This window comes from Lynx rufus, unplaced genomic scaffold, assembly GCF_022079265.1.
Source record: "Lynx rufus isolate CCGP_SWC_20201006 ecotype Redwood Valley unplaced genomic scaffold, mLynRuf1.p SCAF_13, whole genome shotgun sequence".
Lineage (NCBI taxonomy): Eukaryota > Metazoa > Chordata > Mammalia > Carnivora > Felidae > Lynx > Lynx rufus.
The window spans coordinates 8,397,737-8,419,282 of NW_025814827.1; positions in this window are offsets into that span (position 1 = coordinate 8,397,737).

Genomic DNA, 21,546 nt, shown 5'->3' on the forward strand with positions numbered 1-21,546 from the left:
TAGCCTGGAGGTCTCCTCACCACCAGTGGCCACATCCATCCACCCCTCTCGATATCCTGCCTCAGTCTCCCCCACTGCTGCCACCCTTTCCATGTACCCAATTTTCACTCTTAAGAGACTCACTCTGCCTGCTCCATGAAGTGTGCCTCGGGTTCTCCAGCCCTCCCTCCCTTCTCTGAACCAGGATAATAATCAGTACTATAATACGCAACGATTGCGAGGTTTAGTACATGCTGAGTGCTAGGTTAAGAGATCGCCTCAGATAAGCCCTCGGTGCGTTATGGCTCATTTTTATCCCCATTTTGAAGCAGAAGAGGATATAGGCATCTGGAGAGCTGAAGAACTTGTTCAAGGTTACACGGCTTGTCAGTGATAGAGCTGGGCCACAAGCCCAGGGCCCCACTCTCGCCATTGGGCTACTCTCAAGGGAAGAACAGGGAAATGCCTGCTCATTTCACTCTCCCTGATTCTGAGAGAAACAGGCAGAGCTGGCTCTCAGAAAAGACCATCCTTACCTGCTCACCTTCCAGAGAAGGACTCTGTGCTGCTGTGAAACAGGCAGACTTAAGTCAGCCAGTCCTCCCCACTCCCCACTAGATGGTTTCCTGCATTCCTGGAACACAGGATCTCTTTTTGTAGTAGCGAACTGAGTGGGCTCTTTCCATCCATCGTGGTAAAAGTGTCTGTGGTCAGTTGCCTGCAGAATCTCCTCCCTGTCTTCCTTCCCTTCTTACCTTCCCGCTCGCTGGTCACCTCCGAGCATTTCCAAGAACCTCGCCAGCTCCTGCCTGTGGCCCAGGTTCCCCACTTCTGTCTGTAAGTCTGGAACAGGCTCATGTCTGCTACATCAAGGAAGGGGCCTCTCCCAGACCCCTGAGCATTTCCTCGGATGGGATGAGATCAGCGCCTCACCATCATACTTCCCTACTGACCACCCCGGGCTGCTCTGAGCCAGCCACGTAAGTGTTGAGGGTGCTGGAGGCCTCAAAGACGTGCTCCCGGAGAGCTTAGATCAGGGAGGCAATAAGCACAGTTACCCTCAGAGACAGAATGGCTCCCATGTCAGCAAGACTGAGCCACATCCCGATGGCAAAGTCTAAACAAAGACTGTGTAGGTCAGATGGAGGAGGGGCTGGCCAATGACAGAAGAGTGGAGAAAGGTGATGTGTCCAGACCTATCCTGGCAGTGCCTGGAAATACAGGGACTGCCTGGAGATACCCTGGTCTTTGGACCAGCGGCACTTTCACGTGCAGGACAAATTCATTCATTCAGTCTCCAGTCATTCATACTTTCATCAGACACACCTGTGCCAGATATTCCTCTAGGGTCTGGGATTCATTGGCCAATGGAACATGAGTTCCATTTATCACAATGTATAACTTTATTTTTAACTGTGTTTGTCTCTTTATGTCCCACCTCCACAGTTAGACTGTAAGCTCTGTTCTGTTCGATGCTGTCACCCTGGTGCTCCCCATGGCACTTGATAAATGTGTATTGGTTGAATGCGAGACACGTTATCCCCGAGGAGACGAGACACGCAGGAAATGGTGTCAACACCCAGTGAGGACTCCAGCCTCACTGGCAAGGCCATCTAGGTGTGAGAGGGATGGTCCCCCTGTCCTCACTCGGGAGTGCCCTTGAGCCACTTCCTGCCGGAGATGAGAGTCCCCCTTCGGGAAGAGAATGTGGGCACACTGACATGAGTACTTAGTTCCGCTTGAAAGTTAACAATGCGGTATTTAGGTGTATCCATGAAATGTGTATGTTTTATTCATGGGAACCTGTCCCTCCCCACTAAGGTGAGGTCTCTGGGTGGGAGGCCAGATGGAGTCAATAACGGCTGGTGTCCGGTGTGCCTGGCCAAGAGTGAATGAGATGAGCGCCCCCTTGAGGCCTTGAGGAGATGGTCAGCCTGGGATCCCCAGAGGCCACCCTCAGGGTCAGCCTGGGAGACCTCCTTTCCACTTGAAAGTCCCTATCAAGGTGCCCCAGTTCTGGAGCATCATTGAATCGGTGCCTAAGGGCTGCTTCCCATCCTCTGTCCACTTCCAAAGAGCTGGAGACCACATGGGCAAGGAGGTCTCTGGGGGATCCCCCTAATCCAACTCCCTCAGTTTATTTTTACTTATTATGGCATATGCCATACATATAGGAGTGCACAAGAGATATGTGTTTAGTTTATACAATCAGAAAAATGAACACCGTGTGCACATCATCCAAATTAAGAAAGGAAACATTACCGATGCTTCAGAACTGCCCACCCCCATTTCCTGCAATAACCGCCCCCCCTTGGCATACACACTAGAGGCAATCACATCTCGATTTGGGGTTAACCAGTCTTTACTTTGGAAAATGGTTTTACCACCTAATACATATTTTCATGATTGAGTTACAATTCACATACCATAAAGCTTCCCCATTTAGAGTTACCAATACAGCCAATTTAGTATATTTACATGGTTGTGCAAAGGTCACCACTGTCTAATGGCAGAACATTTTAATCACCCCCCAAAGGAACCCTGTGCCAGTGACATGAGTACTTAGTTCTACTTGAAAGTTAACAATGTGCCAGTTAGCAGTCACCCCCCCCCCATTCCTCCCTCCCCATATCCCCTAGAAACCACTAATCCACTTTCTGTCTCTATAGATTTTTCTATTCTGGGTATCTTACATAAATGGAATCGTACAATTAAGTGACGTCTTATGCCTGGCTTTTCTCACTCAGCATAATGTTTTCAAGGCTTATCCATGTTGTGGCATGTATCAGTTCACTTCTTTTGTGGGCAAATACTATTCCATTGTACGGATATATCACATTTTGTTTATCCATCCATCAGGTGGTGATGAATATGTGTGTCATTTCTTCTTTATGGCTCTTGTGAGTAACGCTCTTGCGAACACATGTGCACACATTTTCATGTGAACGTATGTTTTCAATTCTCTTTGATAAGAGTGGGATTTCTGGGTCACATGGTAACCCTATGTTTAAGCATTTGAGGAACTGCCAATCTGCCTTCCAAAGGGTCTGCGGCATTGTACCACCAACAATGGCTGTGCGTCGTTCTCTCTACATCTCCTCGCACTTGCTATTGTCTGTCTTTTTCATTACAGCCATCCTGGTGGGTGTGAAACAGTATCTCATTATGACTTTGATGTGCATGCCCTTAGTAACTAATGACGTTGAGCACCTTTTCATGGACTTATTGGCCATGTGTGTGTCTTCTTTGGAGAGATGTCTACTTGAATCGCGTGCTCATTTTTTAATCGGGTGATATGTGTTTTTAAAGAATGAATTTCCACCTACAAAAGAATGAACTTGTGCTCCTGTCCAAGACCATCTATAGCAATGAACTCAAAATGGATCAAACACCTAAAATAAGAGCTAAAACAACAAAACTCTTGGAGGGAAACCTGTGTAGATCTTTCTGACTTCGGCAATGACCTTAGAAAATGATTTCCTAGACATGACACTAAAAGTAAAAGCAACAAAAGGAAGAATCGAGAAACTGAACATCATCAAGATTAAAACTTTGTGCTTCCAAAGCCACTGTCAAGAGAGAGAGCACAAGAGGGTGATGGGGCAGAGGGGGAGACAGAGAATCTTAAGCAGGCTTCACACCCACACTTGGTCCCATTCTGGGATTGTTACATGAGCTGAAATGAAGAGTCCGACATTCAACTGACTGAGCCATCCAGGCGCCCCCACTGCCTAGAACATTCTTCAAAGTGTTTCCTGGTGAACAGGTGCAGAAATGTCTTTATTTCACCGTGGAATTCGAATTACAGGATTTCCACATGTTCAACCCTAGATAAGGGTAAACATTTTCCAAATAGTTTCATCAACCTAAAAGCCCACCAGCAGTGGGAGAGGGTTTCATGGCTTTATAACCTTACCAACACTTGGTGTTGTCAGACATTTTAGGTTTTGCCTATCTCATGAATGTATAATTGTATCTCATTTTAATTTGCAGTTTCCTGATGACTGTTGGGATTGAGCCTCTTTTCCTATAGTTATACAGTTGTATACTATCTATGTTTCTCTGTCTATGACATCCCTGTTCTTTTTTTTTTTTTTTTTTGCCCATCTTTCAATCATTTGTCATTTTCTTCTTGATTCATATTTATAAATTCTGGAAGCGATTCAATACCTTGTTAGTTTTACTTGTTGCCATTACCTTCTGCTAGTTTGTGGTTTGTCTTTTTACTCCCTTTACGGTATCTTTCCATGAACAAAAATTCTTAATTTTAATGTAGTTAAATTTATCAGACTTTGTCTTTATGGCTTGTACTCATTGTGTCTTAAGAAATCTTGCCCTACTTGGAGGTCGTAAAGATAGTCTCTTATATTATCTTCCAATACTTTTATGGCTTTTCATTTTACATTTAAGCCTTTATTCCATCTGGAGTTGATTTTTGTGTATTGTGTAAGTTGGGGGATCTAATTTCACTTTTTTCCATATGGATAACCAATCGCCCTAGTACCACAGATCTGCAATGTCTGGTCTGTCGTAAATCAAGTTCTTGCATATGTGAGGGCTTGTTTTTGGGCACCCTATTCTGTTTCGTCCCTATGCTAATATCACATTGTCTTAATCATCGTATCGTTATGATAAATCCTGATATCTGGCAAGGTGAGTCCACCATCTGGTTTGTTGGGGATTTTAAAATCAGAGTGTCTTGGCTAGTCTTGACTTTTTTGCTCTTTCCATAAATTTGAGAATCGGCTTGTTAAATTCTAAAAAAAAGAAATACTCTTGGGATTTGAATTGGAATTATATTGAATTTACATACCAACTTTAAAGACCTGACACCATGAAATCATGATTTATTACTTTTATTTTTGTAGCAAATGCTGTTTGTGTCCTGTTTAAGAAACCGTTGCCTGTTTCTGGGAATGCAAGCTGGTGCAGCCACTCTGGAAAACAGTATGGAGGTTCCTCAAAAAACTAAAAATAGAACTACCCTATGACCCAGCAATTGCACTACTAGGCATTTATCCACGGGATACAGGTGTGCTGTTTCGAAGGGACACATGCCACCCCCATGTTTATAGCAGCACTATCAACAATAGCCAAAGTATGGAAAGAGCCCAAATGTCCATAGATGGATGAACGGATAAAGAAGATGTGGTATATATATATATATATATATATATATATATATACACACACACACACACATACATATAATGGAGTATTACTTGGCAATCAAAAAGAATGAAATCTTGCCAATTGCAACTACGTGGATGGAACTGGAGGGTATTACGCTAAGTGAAATTAGTCAGAGAAAGACAGAAATCATATGACTTCACTCCTATGAGGACTTTAAGAGACAAAACAGATGAACATAAGGGAAGGGAAACAAAAATAATATAAAAACAAGGAGGGGAACAAAACAGAAGAGACTCATAAATATGGAGAACAAACTGAGGGTTACTGGGGGCAGTGTGGGGGGGATGGGCTAAATAGGTAAGGGGCATTAAGGAATCTACTCCTGAAATCATTGTTGCACTATATGCTAACTAATTTGGATATAAATTTTTAAAAAGAAAAAAGAAAATTAAAAAAAAAAAGAAACTATTGCCTGTTTCGAGGTCATGAAAATATTCTCTAGTGTTTTCTTCTATTATTTTGTCATTATTTTTAAACTTTTTTGCTCTTCACATTTAGGTCTGCCATCTAATTCTGGATTTGTTTTTGGGTTTTTTTGGTTTTTTTGTTTTTTGTATTTCAGCTAGTAGGCCAAATAGATTTTTTTTTTTTACATGTGAATAGCCAATCAACCTACTACCATTTATGAGAAAACAATCCATTCTTATACTACATTAGATGGTCTCCTTTATCATAAATCAGGTGACAGAATATATGTGGATCACTTAATAGATTCCTATCTGTTTCATTATTCTGTTTGTATATGAAACATGTTGTTTTAACCACGACAGCTTTATGACAGGTTTTGTTACCTGGTGGTGAAACTCTTCCAGCTTGGTTTTCCTGAAGATTTTTAAAAATATTTTACATCTTTTAGCCTTTTTATGTGGATTTTAGAATTAACTTGTCTATGCTCACTGAATACACACACACAGAGGTTTTGATTGGAATTAGATTGTATTTATAGACTAATTTGAGAAAACCGACATTTTCACAATATTAAATCTTTCAATCTGTAAACATGGTATATTCCTCCCCTTTTAAGGAGGAATATATCCATTTTTAAAAAGATATTTTAAGTAGTCTCTACACCCATCGTGGGGCTCGAACTTACAACCCTGATATCAAGAGACACGCACTCTGCGACTGAGCCAGCCAGACACCCCAGGAATGTGTCCTCTTTAAACATCTTTCCTCAGTAATATTTTGTAGTTTTCACCATAGGAAACTTGCACATATTTTGTGAGGTTTATTCCTAGGTACTTGATGTTTCTTGGTACTATTATAAGTTGTCTTTTAAATCCTACTTATTTCTGGTATACAAAAATAACATAAATTTTTAGTATTAACTTTGTATGCAATGACCTAGTGAAATTCACTTATTAATTCTAGTAGTTTGACTGTAGATTGTTTTTGGATTTTCTAGGCACAAATTAATGTTATTTGTGAATAAAAAATGTTTTGTTTCTTCCTTTCCAATCTGTATGTCTTTTATTTCTTTTCCTGCATCATTGCACTTGGCAGGACCTCTAGTACAATGTGGAAGGCATCTAATGGGAGCCATCCGTGTCTTGTTCCTAATCTCAGACAGAAAGTTTTCATTATTTTATGTTGATATTATAATAGCAATAATAGAAATTGTATTGGGGCACCTGGGTGGCTCAGTCGGTTGAGCATCCAACCTCAGCTCTGGTCATGATATCATGGTTCATGGGTTCGAGCCCCACAACAGGCTCTGTGCTGACCAGCTCGGAGGCTGGAGCCTGCTTCGGATTCTGTCTCCCTCTCTCTCTCTCTCTCTGCCCCTCCCCCACTCACACTCTGTCTATCTCTCTCAAAAATAAATAAACATTAAAAAAATAGAAATTGGGGCGCCTGGGTGGCTCAGTCGGTTGAGCATCCAACCTCAGCTCTGGTCATGATCTCACGGTTCATGGGTTCGAGCCCCACGTCGGGCTCTGTGCTGACAGCTCAGAGCCTGGAGCCTGCTTCGGATTCTGTGTCTCCCTCTCTCTCTGCCCCTCCCCTGCTCATGCTCTGTCTCTTCTTGTCTCAAAAATAAATAAAAACATTAAAAACTTTTTTTAAAAATTGTATTAAGCAATTATACAATAGCAATATTAGGCATGATGTTTCTTGTAGTTTTTTTCTAGACACCTCTTAAAGTTTAATAATGTTCCCTTATATTTATAGTTTGATATGAGTTTTTATCATAAATATGTTAACTTTGGTCAAATATGTTTTCTGAATCTATCAAGATGATCATATTATTTTTTTCTTTCTTTTGTTAATATTGTGAATTATATTAATTGATTTCCTAATGTTAACCCAAACTTGCATTCCTAGAATAAATCCCAAATATCATAACATGTTATCCTTTTTAATATGTTGCCAGATTTTATTGACTAGCACTTTGACAAGGATTTTTGCAGCTATATTCATGGGAGATGATGATTTTGACTTTTCATTTTTTGTGATTTTTGCTAGGGTGTAATATCAAAGTGATGCTGGCCTTACAAAAAGTGTTAGGAAGTGTTCCTTATTTTGATGTTTTCTGGAAGATTTGTGAAATTAGTATTCTTTTTTCCTTAAGTGTTTAGAAGATTCATTTGTAAATCCATTTATTCCTAAAGTTTTCGTTCTAGGGAGATGTTTAAAAAATCAAATTCCTTTAATAGATATTAGACTATTCAAAGTTTCCATTTCTTCTGCCAATGTTGATAAATTGTCTTTTTTGTCTTTTAAAATTTTGTCTTCTAAATTTTCTAATTTATTCAAATAAAATTGTTCATAATATATTATTTTTTGACATCTATAAGATTCATGAAGGTGTCTATATTTTCATTTCTGATATTGGAAATTATATATTCTCTCTTTTTTTCTTGATCAGACTTGCTAAGGAGTTATCAATGTATTAATCTTCAAAAAAAACAAAATTTGGGGTTTGTTGGTTTTTCCCATTGCCCAGTCACTTTCTATTTTATTAACCTCTGCCTCTACCTTTATTCTTTCCATCTGCTTTATTTAAGATTATCCTTCTGAACTTCTTTGTGTCTGTTAGACACAGTATATTTGAGCCTTTTTTTCCTTTTCTAAGGAAACAGAGCTAGAAATTATAAATCAACAGTGTAGGTAAAACGTCCTACAAGCTTTTGTACATATAATAGTTTCATTATTGTTCAGTTAGAAGTATTTTCATTTCTGCTGTGAGTGCTTCATTGACCTAAGAATTATTGAATAGAATGGTATCCTTAAATTAAAATTAAAAAAAAAAAAAACTTAAAAAAAAAAGAAAGGAGGCACCTGGGTGGTTCAGTCGGTTGAGCGTCCGACTTCGGCTCAGGTCATGATCTTACGGTTGATGGGTTTGAGCCTTACATTGGGCTCTGGGCTGATGGCTCAGAGCCTAGCGCTTGCTTTGGATTCTGTGTGCCCCTCTCCTTCTGCCTCTCCCCCGTTCACACTCTGTCTCTTAAAAATGAATAAACATTAAAAAAAATTTTTTTTAAACTCAATGTGTGAGGTTTTTTTCTAATGATCTTTTGGTTATTTGTTTTCAACTCCATTGCATTATATTTAGAGAATATGACCTGTATGATACCAATTCTTTGGAACTTTTTGAGATGAATTTTGCAACTTGCTATAAAGTCATCACAGGGGCGCCTGGGTGATTCAGTCGGTTAAGTGTCTGACTCTTGATTTCGGCTCAGGTCATGATCTCACAATTTGTTGAGTTTGAGCTCCTTATGGGGCTCTCTGCTGTGTGCAGAGCCTGCTTGGGATTCTCTCTCCCTCTCTCTCTGTCCCTCCCCCCCCAAAAATAAATATTAAAAATAAGTTATCATGAATGTTTCCTATGTGTGTCTGACAGTTCCTATATTCTTTAATTGTTGGGTATAATATTCTATACATGCCCATTGGATCAAAATTTGCATATTGTGCTATTACAGATTTTTTAAACATTTTATTACTCCACAGATACTAGAAAAAGTGTGTTAAAAATCTTTCACTATAAGGTCTATTTGTCTATTTTTTCACAGTAGATATGAATTTTTGCTTTCATCTTGTGAGGATATGTTATTACATGCATACAAATTTAGAAGTTCATATTGGTAAATTTTTCTATTTACCATTATATACTGTCCCTCTTTAACTGTAAAATACTTTTGGTCATAAAGTTCTTTTTTGTTTTTTATTGATATAAAAGTCCAGATTTATTTTGTTAGTATTTGCCCAGCACATCTTTTTCCATGCTGAGACTTTCGATCTTCTGTTGTTCTTTGTTTAAAATTTTTTTTAACGTTTATTTTACTTTTGAGAAAGAGAGAGACAGAGCATAAGCAGGGGAGGGGCAGAGAGAGAGGGAGACACAGAATCTGAAGCAGCCTCCAGGCTCTGAGCGGTCAGCACAGAGCCCGACACGGGGCTCGAACTCATGAACCGCAAGGTCATGACCTGAGGCAAGGTCGGTTGCTTAAACACTGAGCCACCCAGATGCCCCTGTTGTTCTTTGTTTTAAACACGGCTGTAGCAAACAGCTTATCATTGGCATTTTACTTTTTAACCCAATCTGACAACTTTTCTCTTTTAACTTGAGTTTTGTCTATTTACCCTTATTGTGTGATGTATTTGAGTTTACTCCTAATATCTCATTATGCACGATTTCCTTTTCTGGCTTTTTTTTGTCTCCTTTTCCACCGATTTCTTTTGGCCTTCTTTCTCATGTATCGGGTTTTTCCTCTTTCCCTTTACTTTATTAGAAGTTGTATGTTTTAAAAATTTTTTAAACATTTATTTATTTTTGAGAGAGAGAGAGAGAGAGAGAGAGAGACAGAACATGAGCGGGGGAGGGGCAGAGAGAGAGGGAGACACAGAATCTGAAGCAGGCTCCAGGCTCCGAGCTGTCAGCACAGAGCCCAACGCGGGGCTCGAACTCACGAACCGTGAGATCATGACCTGAGCCAAAGTCGGACGCTTAACCAACTGAGCCACCCAGGCAACCTGGAAGTTATATGTTCTTTGTCTGTTTGTTTAGTGACTGTCCTATTTATCTTGAAATGCGGATTGAGATTTTAACACATGCTTGAAGATATTATCTACCTTTCTACCCCGTAATATGAAGATCTTAGATTCCTATAATTCCAACAATCTCTTGTGATTCATTTGCTATCATTGTCCAGTATTCTAGTTTTACCTTGTTTCTTCCACTACATAAGTTAGTCAATAGTATTGGTATTTTATGCAATTATTTTCTATTTGTCTGCATTTTTACAAATACCTTTGCCATCGTGACCTCTTGCATCTTAAATCTTCTGTCTGGGACTATTTTCCTTCCTGCGTGAAGCACATACTTTATAATTTCCTTGAGTGAAGATTTTGGGGATAAACTCAGTGTTTGTTTATCAGAAAATGTTTTATTGTATCCTAATTCTTGAAGGATAATTTCACTAGGTATAGAATTCTATACTGGTGGTTATTTTCTCTCAACTCATTACTTTTCTGTTAAAAGATCAGTTACCAGTCGAATTGTCTTTTCTCTCTAGCTGCTTTGAAAATATTTACTTCATGTCTAGGTGTGTGTGTGTGTGTGTGTGTGTGTGTGTTTACTCTTGGAATTTATTAGGTTTTCTGGATATATGGATTAGAAGCTTTCAATAATCTGGGGAAATTATTATTATTATTTTTCTAATTTTTATTTTAGAGAAGGAGAGTGAGCACAAAGCGGGGGAGAGGGGTAAATAGAGAGAGAGAATATCAAACAGGCTCCATGTTCAGCCCAGAGCCCAATGTTGGGCTCAATCCCATGACCCTGGGATCATGACCTGAGTTGAAATTGAGAATTGGACCCTCAACTAACTGAGCCACCCGTGAGCCCCCTGGAAATTATTAGCATTTATTTCTCAAAACATCTCTTCTCCATTTTCTCTTTACCTATTTCTGGAAATTAATTCAAAATATATTTAAAAATTTCACGATATCTTCCATGTCTCCTAACACCTCCCTCTCTTTCATATTTTCTAGCTCTTTGTGTCCACATTTGGCTGTCTTTTGAAAATATTTTCCAATTTACAAATTTTCCACCCAGTGTCCAATCTGTTCATTAACCAGTTCATTTGGGTTTTAAGTTTTAGCTCTTGTATTTTTTTCAATTCTCAGTCTACTTGGTTCTATTTCAAACCTGCTCATTCCTTGTTCATATTTATAATAACATTTTTTATTTCTTTCCATGTGTGAAATCTAGCTTTTCCATCTCCTAACTCCAGAATATGAAGTCCTTGTGGATCTTTTGTTTGTGGTTTCCAGTGATCCTTCCTTTTGATATCTTATTTCCTTGTGTATTTTATTTCATTTTGCTTTTACTGCAAGTTTCTCCTTTTCCTTGGAGGTTTATTTGTGGAATTCTTTGAGGGTTGGATTTAAGTTTAGTCCCTTCAGAAATTATTTATATTTGTTTCTTTTAACATAGGACCACTTAAAATTAAAATCTCTGTTCGAGGTTTTTGGGCCACACTGAGTATGAACCTGAACTGGAAACTCACACAAAGGTCACCTTATAGTTTTGAATTTTCAGAGTTATTTTTAGATTTTATAAAGACTAGTTTCAATGCTTTACCCTATTTGAAGAGTCCATTTCTTATTCATTTCCACTGAAGACCAAGCTTTTTAGGGATGTCTTAGCTTTATGCAAAGAGCTCTTCTATTAGATTTTCTACCTTGGGGGACCCCTAAGCCTCCTGTTCTGTTCCCTGCTTCTGTAAAACCATAAAATAGAAGCTCAAGATACCCCAATTTTTTAAAAACACTCATTTATTTTTGAGAGAGGGAGAGCGAGAGCAAGAGAGAGAGAGTGGAGGGAGGGGGCAGAGAGGGTGGATGTGGGGCAGAGAGAGAAGGGTACAGAGGATCTGAAGTGGGCTCTGTGCTGACAGCAGAAAACATGATGCGGGGCTTGAACTCACAAACCTCGAGAGAATGACCTGAGCCGAAGTTGGATGCTTAACTGACTGAGCCATCCAGGTGCCCCCAAGAGCCCCCAATTTTGACAGATATCCACAATTCCAAAGAGAGCTTTGGCTCTCCCAATTTACACTCAACGATTTTGGGTTTCACCTCTTTTGTGATTCCTTACCTTTATGCCAGTTTGGCAGTGTGCAGTTGAAAATATTTTCTCCTTTCACAGCACTGTGCATCCTTTCATTTGGTAGAGTTGTTCATGGTCCGCCATCATGGAGGAAAAAGAAGTCTCTGTCACTTCACAAAAAGGAGCCTAATGCCTCGAGAGAAGAAATCAGCTCTCTGCCACGCAGATGCTGGCATTGTCAGGGCAGGTAAATGAGCCCGCTGAGAGTAGTGCTCATAGAAGGATCCCTGGGGCCAGGGCTGACCTGGCGGATTGCTCTGCCAGGGCCACTGTGGGAGGTGTGGCTGAGAGAAGTCTCTGATTTATGGTTAAGGCGTTCAAGTGTCCCCAGCGCCCTCCTAGCCTTCTCTTCTATCCTCCACCTTCCCCTACCGTACTTGTGTCCCACCGTGCACGCCATCACCATCCACTTCATAAGAGGATGATGTGGAACATGACAGGAGGCTAAGGCCAGTCTAGCTGGAGATAGAATAATACGCTTTTTCCCAATCATGGTCCCCTCTAGAAAATGCTCTTTGTGCCTTCTATCTACCACCAACCACTGGCACTTGCCGGGGTTCAGCTGGTCTCCCTTGTCTCCCTGCCTCCCATTCAGCAGCAACCACCTAATGTCTAGCCTGTGGTCCTCTGATAGCCAGCCAGATACTGGCCTGGGTGCCCAGGAAGGAAATACCAGCCTTGGGGAGTGAAGTGCCACCTTTGGCTGCTGAACACTCCACTGCATTTGCGTTCTGGTCTCTGCTCCAGAAAGAGCAAGCAGAAGAAAGGCGGGCATGTGGGCTCATTACCTTCATCTTCTTGAGAGCTCATAACTTATTTACTGAATGCTCCCTTTACATTAGGCCCATACACTCTTGCTTGCACTAACTCATCTAATTTTCAAGCAACCCTGGAGTTAAAGGAGGTCAACCCTCTTGCCCAAGGTCCCCTCTTGGTAAATGGTGCTGGGATGCAAACCGGGTCAAACTGTCTGATTCCAGACATCATGACCCCGACCCCCCACAATTTATAACCTGAAGCGACCTTTTGGATAATCTGATGCAACCCTTCCATTTTGCAGAAGAGGAAACTGAGACTCCCGGAAGTAAAGCAATTGGCCTAAGCGCATGCAGATTTTCCTCTTGATGAGGTATTCCTCCAATAAGTGAAAGCAGAACATGGGTGCTTTCACTGATAAAAAGAATTTCATGTTCCTCTAGGGCAAAGGGAGCACACGGGCCAGGGGAGAGTCCCACAGCATTGCCCCCTGTGAAACTCTGACCCCAGCCAGACTCCAGACGTAGAATCAAGAGAGCCTGGCACTGGGATCCGTCCTTCACATCTCCTACACACCAAGTTGGAGGAGGAGGCAAATTCCCTGCCTCCTTCTCCGGGTACTCCCCCGGCTGCCTGCCTGCCGCCTACCCACAGGGCTGTGGTCAGGCCAGCCTGGGACGTATTGGATGCTGCTAGATTTCCATCTTCCCGTCCAGCCTTGGAAACCCCCCTCCCAGATCTTCGCAGATTTGGGGAAAACTGAAAAGTTGGCTCTCCTTTCTGACATCCTGTGGAACACCAAGCCTGGAATAAAAAACAGAGCCGCCAAGCTATGGCACAGTCTCATTGAAAATGAGAACCCCGGTGGAGGAAAAGTCAAGCTGCCCAAATGCACAAAGTATGCCAACCTCCAAAGACAGACAAAGGGGCTAGGGCTTTGTTGTTAGTATTGCTGTTGTTTCATATCACTTCCTTTGTGGAAGAAAATATCTGAGGAAGCCAGTCCCCACCTAGAGGGGTGTGTGGTGTAGACCAGAATGATGGGTGTAGTGTGTATAGGGGGTGGGGGAGGGCAAGGGGGGGCCAGCGGGTACAGTGGTGATTCCGTGGGGTAGGGGGTCTCATGAGACACAGTGTTTAAAACAATATTTTTGGGTAGAGCTGGAGGTACCCTCCCCAGACCACTTAGCCCAACACCCTTGTTCTACAAATGAAGAAACCGGGGCTCACTGTGGGAAAGGGACGAGCCTGGGAATCTACCACCGGTGAGTGGCAGCCACAGTTTAGGAGCCAGAAAGGGAAAATCGTGGTTTCCTTGAAGTCCGTCACTTGTCAGCCAGGAACCCCAGTGGAGAACTGCTCTCCAGTGTGGAACTCAGGGGTCATCAGCCCCAACTGTCATCGGGGAGGGAGCAGGAGATGCTTAGATGGGCTGCAGAGCCTTTACAACCCACAGCCCACCTCCAGTGGTCCTTCCCTTCGTTTGTCCTTGGCACTGACCACTTGTGGCACAGCATCTATCACATTGTAAAGCCCCTATCTCATGTCTGCCTCCTGCGAGCTTATAAAAGCCATCTTCATAGTGCCGGGACCACACACACGGCAGGCACTCCATAAACGTTTGTTGAATGAATGAACAAATAAGTGGATGGATGCATGCGTATTTAGATAGATAAGGGAATACACCAACTGGTATTTTCCCAATGAACAAGATTTCAGTTCAGCGTTGTAGAAAGTTCCCAGCATCTAGAAACAAGAGGTGGGTGGTTAAATCTGTGTTCGCTGCTTACCAGCCATATGACCTCCTGTGAGTCGCTCAGCCCATGCTTGGCGCTTGGCAACAACTGGACTCACCAAGTGCCAGTCCCTGTTTTAAATGCTCACCTCACATTGCCTCCTACAAAACTCACAAATAACCAATGAATTAAGCATTGTTATTCCTACCTTACAGATGAAGAAACAAAGGTGCAATCAGGTTAAGAAACAGGGACCTTTATAAAGCTTGAAATTAAGGTCCAATGTTATGTGCTGCTTGATGTGTGGTGAAATCAAGGGGGGTCCCAGTGGCCTAATGGTCAGCTCCCCTCTTCCCTCTGCTCTTATAGATAAACTTCTCTAGCCAACTCCTCTTATTCGATGGGCCAGGTGCAATTCTTGCTTATCCCTGAATAGCATGTTTTAGCTCCTCGCCAGACCACAGAATTATATAAACAAGCCAGTCACAACCTCCTGCAGGAACCAGGAGGTGCCATTCCCTCTTGATGTTACAAAGCCTGACTCCCTCAACCCCCAGTTGTTCACCCTGTTCCCAAGTGAGACTCTGTGTGGTCCTGCATGGTGGTGGTGTCCTCTTCCCTAGGCTGTGAGGATAGATAACAAATAAGCTACTGTTGGTCTCATCTGTCTAGCGTGTGTTCAGCCATCCCCATAACCCTAGGGTGGTAATCTCCCCATCACCAATGGGGCGAAGAGGTCATCAAAACAGAGACTTGCCCAATGTCACACAGCTAGTGTGCTATGAAGTTAGGACTTGAACCTTAGCATCTGATTCCAGAGCCAACAACCTTTACCTTTGTGCTAAATTTCTCACAGTAAGCATTCAATAATTGCTATCTCATTAGTCTGTAAGCATCATAAGGTCAAGGGCAGTGTCTGTTCAGAACTGCATCCCCAGCGTCTAGCATGGCACCAGGAGTATTAAGGGATAGTTCAATAAAGTTTTATAAATGAATAAGTGGATGAACAAACCTCACCCTTCTGAATGTCAGTTTCCTCATCTAAAATATTAGAATAATCATCTCCATTTACCTCGCTAGAGAGAGTTTGTCATAGAGGGTAAAATCTATAGGTCTGTAATCAGATGACTTGGGTTTAAATCCAGGTTCCCCCAATAATGTAACCTTGGACGAGCTTCTAAACACTCTGCGATTCAGTTTTGCTGTTATCAGATGAGGATAATAACAGAACCTACCTCACTGAGTTCTCATAAGGTCTAAATGAGTTTGCATATGTGAGCACTCAATAACGTTAGCTATTACTATTAATTTATGGGGATATTGTGAAGGACATGTTAGGATGTGCATGTAAAGACTCAAGGAGAACTGTGGAATGGGTGGTTTGTCTTTGGTGATGTCCCAATCCCCTGTGGTGAACACTACCCAGCAACCATTCTGCTTCTTCCTTCCTAATAGAACCCCAATTGAGGAATTGGCCTTTCCCACTCATGACTTGAGGGAAGATGACCCCATTCCCAGCTAGAAACAGATCAGGGCTAGTCTATTCCATTGTGATAATTTTATTTCCTTTGCCTGTGATTGGTATAGGAGAGGGCAATGAAAGATGAGGAGAGATGAGGGGAGATGTGCTAGGGTTTTCCTGTTTTTACCCTGGATGTTTCCATGGCTGGATGGGACCAATGGACCCTGAGCTGCCATCTTGTGCCAGCCTGAGGACAATGATAAGGAAGAGGCAGAGGAGCAGCTAGAGTTCTGATGACCTCTGTCTGAGGTTCCTCTACCACTAGGCTTATTATTTTGTGAGGGATAATACCTTCAGTCATTATTGAAGCCCATTTGGGTCCAATTTTCTGATGCTTGCAGACACAGCATCACAACTGATGTAATTCTTCTTGAACTTGGCACCCTCATCCTCCTCCTATTGCAATCGATTGTTTTCAATCAATTTTTCTCTCAATCTCTCATCACATTGCAGGGTAACTAATCGTTTTATATGTTCCTCCTGCACACACACACTCTCTCCCTAGACTTTAAACTTAGGGACAGGAGGGAAGGTGTCTGCTCTGCTTGCCATTATATCTCTAGAGCCTAGATCAGGGCCTGGAACGTAGCAGACACTTAATAAATATTTGTTGAATAAGTGAATGCATTTCTTAGTCCTTGAATTGTTATTAGATAAGACTAGATAAAATCACTGTCCCAGTACTTGATTCTGAATAGAAAATTCTAGAAGACTTACTAGAAAATTCTTGCTGGGTTTTATGAGATATTAAAGGTCATCTTGAGGAAATGACATTGGCATATTTTGGATTACACTTGCAATTTTGGCAGATTGAGTAGTGTAGACAAGTTTCCCTCTGAGGAAAACTCCCAAACTGGACAAAATATTTTCCAAAAATCAGCTTGAAAGTATGGGAAAGCTATTGAGGTAGTAAAAAATTACTGGACTGAGATCTGTAAGAGGAAGGAAGCCCAGAGAGGAGCTTGGCATTTGGGCTGCCTTGTCCTGGAGGCATTTGCAAATCCAGAAGATGCATCTGAGACACTGGGAAATATTTTTGACAACATTTGTGGGTAGGGAAAATAATTGTAGTTCAGGATCTGTGAAAGTGGGGATCATGGTAAACCTCTAAAATTTTTTAATCCTGAAGGGCATACCCGAAAAGTAAAGGTGAACTGTTAGTAATCCAGTGCTCACATAGACTGAAATCCAGCTTGTAGACATTTGAGTACCCAAGAAAGTCTCAATCCCAAAATATTATGAAATGATTAACAGTATTTGCATGATCTGAGCTAGCTTAGGAGCCTAGCAGAAGCAAAAAATCCTTTCTGGAAGATAAAATTCAAGCTCTAAATTTATTTTTATAATTTTCTTTTTTTTTTTTTCAACGTTTATTTATTTTTGGGACAGAGAGAGACAGAGCATGAACGGGGGAGGCGCAGAGAGAGAGGGAGACACAGAATCGGAAGCAGGCTCCAGGCTCTGAGCCATCAGCCCAGAGCCCGACGCAGGGCTCGAACTCACGGACCGCGAGATCGTGACCTGGCTGAAGTCGGACGCTTAACCGACTGCGCCACCCAGGCGCCCCTATTTTTATAATTTTCAAGTACAATGACCTATGTACAATCAAAGATAGTCCCATGAGAAGATAATGCATCATATTTGAGGATCAGGAGAAATAACATACAATAGAAACAGACCATAATGAATCCAGTTGATCAGACCCAGACTTTAAAATAATGATGTTTTCTGTGTTTGGGGAGATAAAAGATAAGATTTAAAATTTAAATCTTCTAAAGAACCAAATAGAAATTCTTAAAATAAAAAATTAAATAATCAAAGTTAATAATTTCTTTTTTTAAAAAAATTTTTTTTAACTTTTATTTATTTTTGAGACAGAGAGAGACAGAGCATGAACAGAGGAGGGTCAGAGAGAGGGAGACACAGAATCTGAAACAGGCTCCAGGCTCTGAGCTATCAGCACACAGCCTGACGCGGGGCTTGAACTCACGGACTGCAAGATCATGACCTGAGCCGAAGTCGGCCGCTTAACCGACTGAGCCACCCAGGCGCCCCAAAATTAATAATTTCAAGAATAGGTTTGAGTCAGCTGGAGAAAGACCTAATAAACTGGAAGGCAAAACAGAAAAAAATATCTAGGATGAACATTAGGAAGAAAAAATAATTGAAAAATGCAAAGATAAGAGGCATAAAGGATATTGTCTTAGTCCATTCAGACCACTACAACAATACCATAGACTGGGTGGCTTAAACAACAAACATTTATTTCTCACAGCTGGGAAGTCCAAGATCAAGGTGTCACCAGATTGGAGTCTGGTGAGGGCCTGCTTCCTGGCCATCTCTCGCCATGGCGTCACGTAGCAGAAACAGGGAGAGAGGTTTCTGAAGTCTCTTTTACCAGGAAACAAATCCTATTCATGAGGTCACCATGGTCACGATCTACCCAATCACCTCCCAAAGTCCCCACCTCCTACTACCAACATATTGGGGGTTAGGATCTCAGCATATGAATTTTGAGGGGATTCAAACATTCAGTCTATAACAGATACAGTGATAAATTCTGATAAATGTTTAGTGGAGTCCCAATGGTGGAGGAGAGATAAAATGGGACAGGTCCAATATTTGAAGAGGTAAGAGCTAATGTTTCCCCCAAACTGATGAAAGGTTTAAATTCAGAGGTAAACGACATCAAATTAATCTCAGTAGGATATAGAAAAAGAAATCTACATCATAGCAAAATTTCTTAAAACCAAAAGAAAAAAGAAAGATCTTTGAGGCAGCTACAGGAAAATTAGACATTTTGCCTTCAAAGGAACAAGGATTAAACTGACAATTGACCCTTCTCATCAGTAATAACAAGAATCAAGAGTGTCCGGGTGGCTCAGCTGGTTAAGCATTTGACTCTTGATTTCGGCTCAGGTCATGATTTCAAGCCCCGCATCGGACTAGCACCGACAGTGTGTAGCCTGCTTGGGATTCTCTCTCTCTTTTTCTCTCTCTCACACACAAAACAAATAAATAAACATTAAAAAATAAAAAGAAATTTAAGAAAAGAAATAATAAGAATCAGAGGACAATGGGATGCTCATTTCAATGGGATGAAAGAAAAAAAATATAACACCCAGAGAAAACATCCTTCAGGAATAAAAAGGAAATAATATCATCTCCATACAAGCAAGAACAGAGAGAATTTGACACCAAAAAGTCCATTCCTAAAGGAAATGCTAAATGGTATTCTTCTGGCAGAAGGAAAATGATCACATGTGGAAAGTCAAAGATGGAGGGAAAGCCACAAAAATGGTAAATACGTGGACAAATCCAAATACTGACTGGCTGGACGAAAATAATAAGAGCCTCACAGTTTTTGAAATACAGGGGAGAATTAAAATAAACAGAAGCAACAGTCTATAAACCAGGAGAGCAGCAACTACAGTGCAAACGTTCTGAGGTTCTTGCATTGTCTGGGAGAAGATAAATCCACTTATTCATATTAGACTTTCATAAATTAAAGATGCACGCTGAATCTCTAGGGAATCATGAATGCACAGCAAATGTCTTTATTAATTCCCACCTAACAGAGTGGGGAAAAGAATAATGACAAATAATCTACCCAAAAGAAAGCAAAAAAAAAAAAAAAAAAGAGAGAGAGAGAGAGAGAGAAAGACACACATCAGGCAGGACAAATAGAAAATACAAAGGTGGTAGATTTAAACTCAAATATAGAGACAATTATATGTAAATGGGACTATGTGCTCCAATTAAAGTTGAAAATTTGATTAAAGATTAAATTTTTAAACAACTGAATGCTCCTTACACGAGACAGGTCTAAAGTGCAAAGATGAAAGTTGAAAGCAAAGACATGGAAAATGATCTTCCATGCAAACACTCATCAAAAGAAAGCCAGTGTGACTGTTTTAATACCAGAAAGTAGATGGTGCCGAAACGTATGGCTAAAGACAGACGTTTTGTAAAAACGGAAGGTTCAAGTCACTGAGAAGTTATGACAATTCTGCCTTTGCATGCACCTGATGACCTAGCCTCAAAATCTGTAAGGTAAAAATTGACAGACCTATAAAGGAGAGACACATGTTTCTACAGTCTTTGTGGGACGTAAGTTTTGGTTTTAATTTGTGTAAGCAAACAGCACTTCCTATGTGACAGGTCAGAGTCACATGAGGCAGGTGTTCTTACTTCCTAGGTTAGAATTCTGAAAAATCAAGATATTAAGGAACTTGCCCAATGTCACAGAATTAAGAAGTGTTGGGGCTGAGATTTAAAACCAAGCGTTCTAGCTCCAGAGTCTTACTGAAACATAGTCGGGGATGTTGACACTAACTACCCTCTTGGTAACTGACCAAACATGCAGGCAAAAACTCCACAGAGTAGAAGGTTTGACCACGGCCATGGAACTCTCTGTTACAGTAGCTCCATTCAGTCCAAGTTCTATGGCACAATCATGTCCAACAGTGGATTGTCAGGAGGCTGACATGAGATCACACATGTTTATAACATGGAAAACGCTATACAAATATCGGTTCCATTGTTTGACTCTTGGTCTTCTGTTGTTCGGGGGGGTTTGGGGGGGAGATTTTGTGGATTTGCAGTATCTGCTTTAATTGCAATCCCTTCAGATCCTAATTGTAGAGTATAACCAACTGATAAATTGTTACTGTTGTAACACACAACATACAGTTGGGTATGAAAATGTGTACATAGAATCTGAGTGAAACATACTATAAGACCACATGCTGATGATTCTTTGGTGTGTTTTCGTTTTTTTGTTTGTCTGTTTTTTCAGTCCACTGGTGTGTAAGTCAGGCTCTGGGATACCAACCCAGGCTTGCTGGAGGACGGTATGACCGGAGAGCTGGCCTGGGACCTTATGCAAGTCGCTGACCCTGGGCCTCCGTGTCCTCGTTCATCCAATGATCACACCCACTCTAAACTGCCTCGCTGCCCTCATAGGACTTCAAGGAGGGATCTCAGAGATCTAATTGGGAAAGTCCTCTGAATTGCGTATGGGGCTAAACAAATGTCAGGCATTGTTAAGAATCTCAAACGGTGCGGATCGCTTGACGAGTCTGCTTTATGCTGTTTCGTGTGTTGTTAGTAATAAAAGCTAACATTTATTGAGAGCTTGCCGTGTGGTGGGTGCTACGCCAAGCCCTTTACAGGCCGCATTTCATCAGTGAGTCCCAGCAACCCGAGAGGCAGAGTGGTCCAGGGCGCTGCAGCCGGAT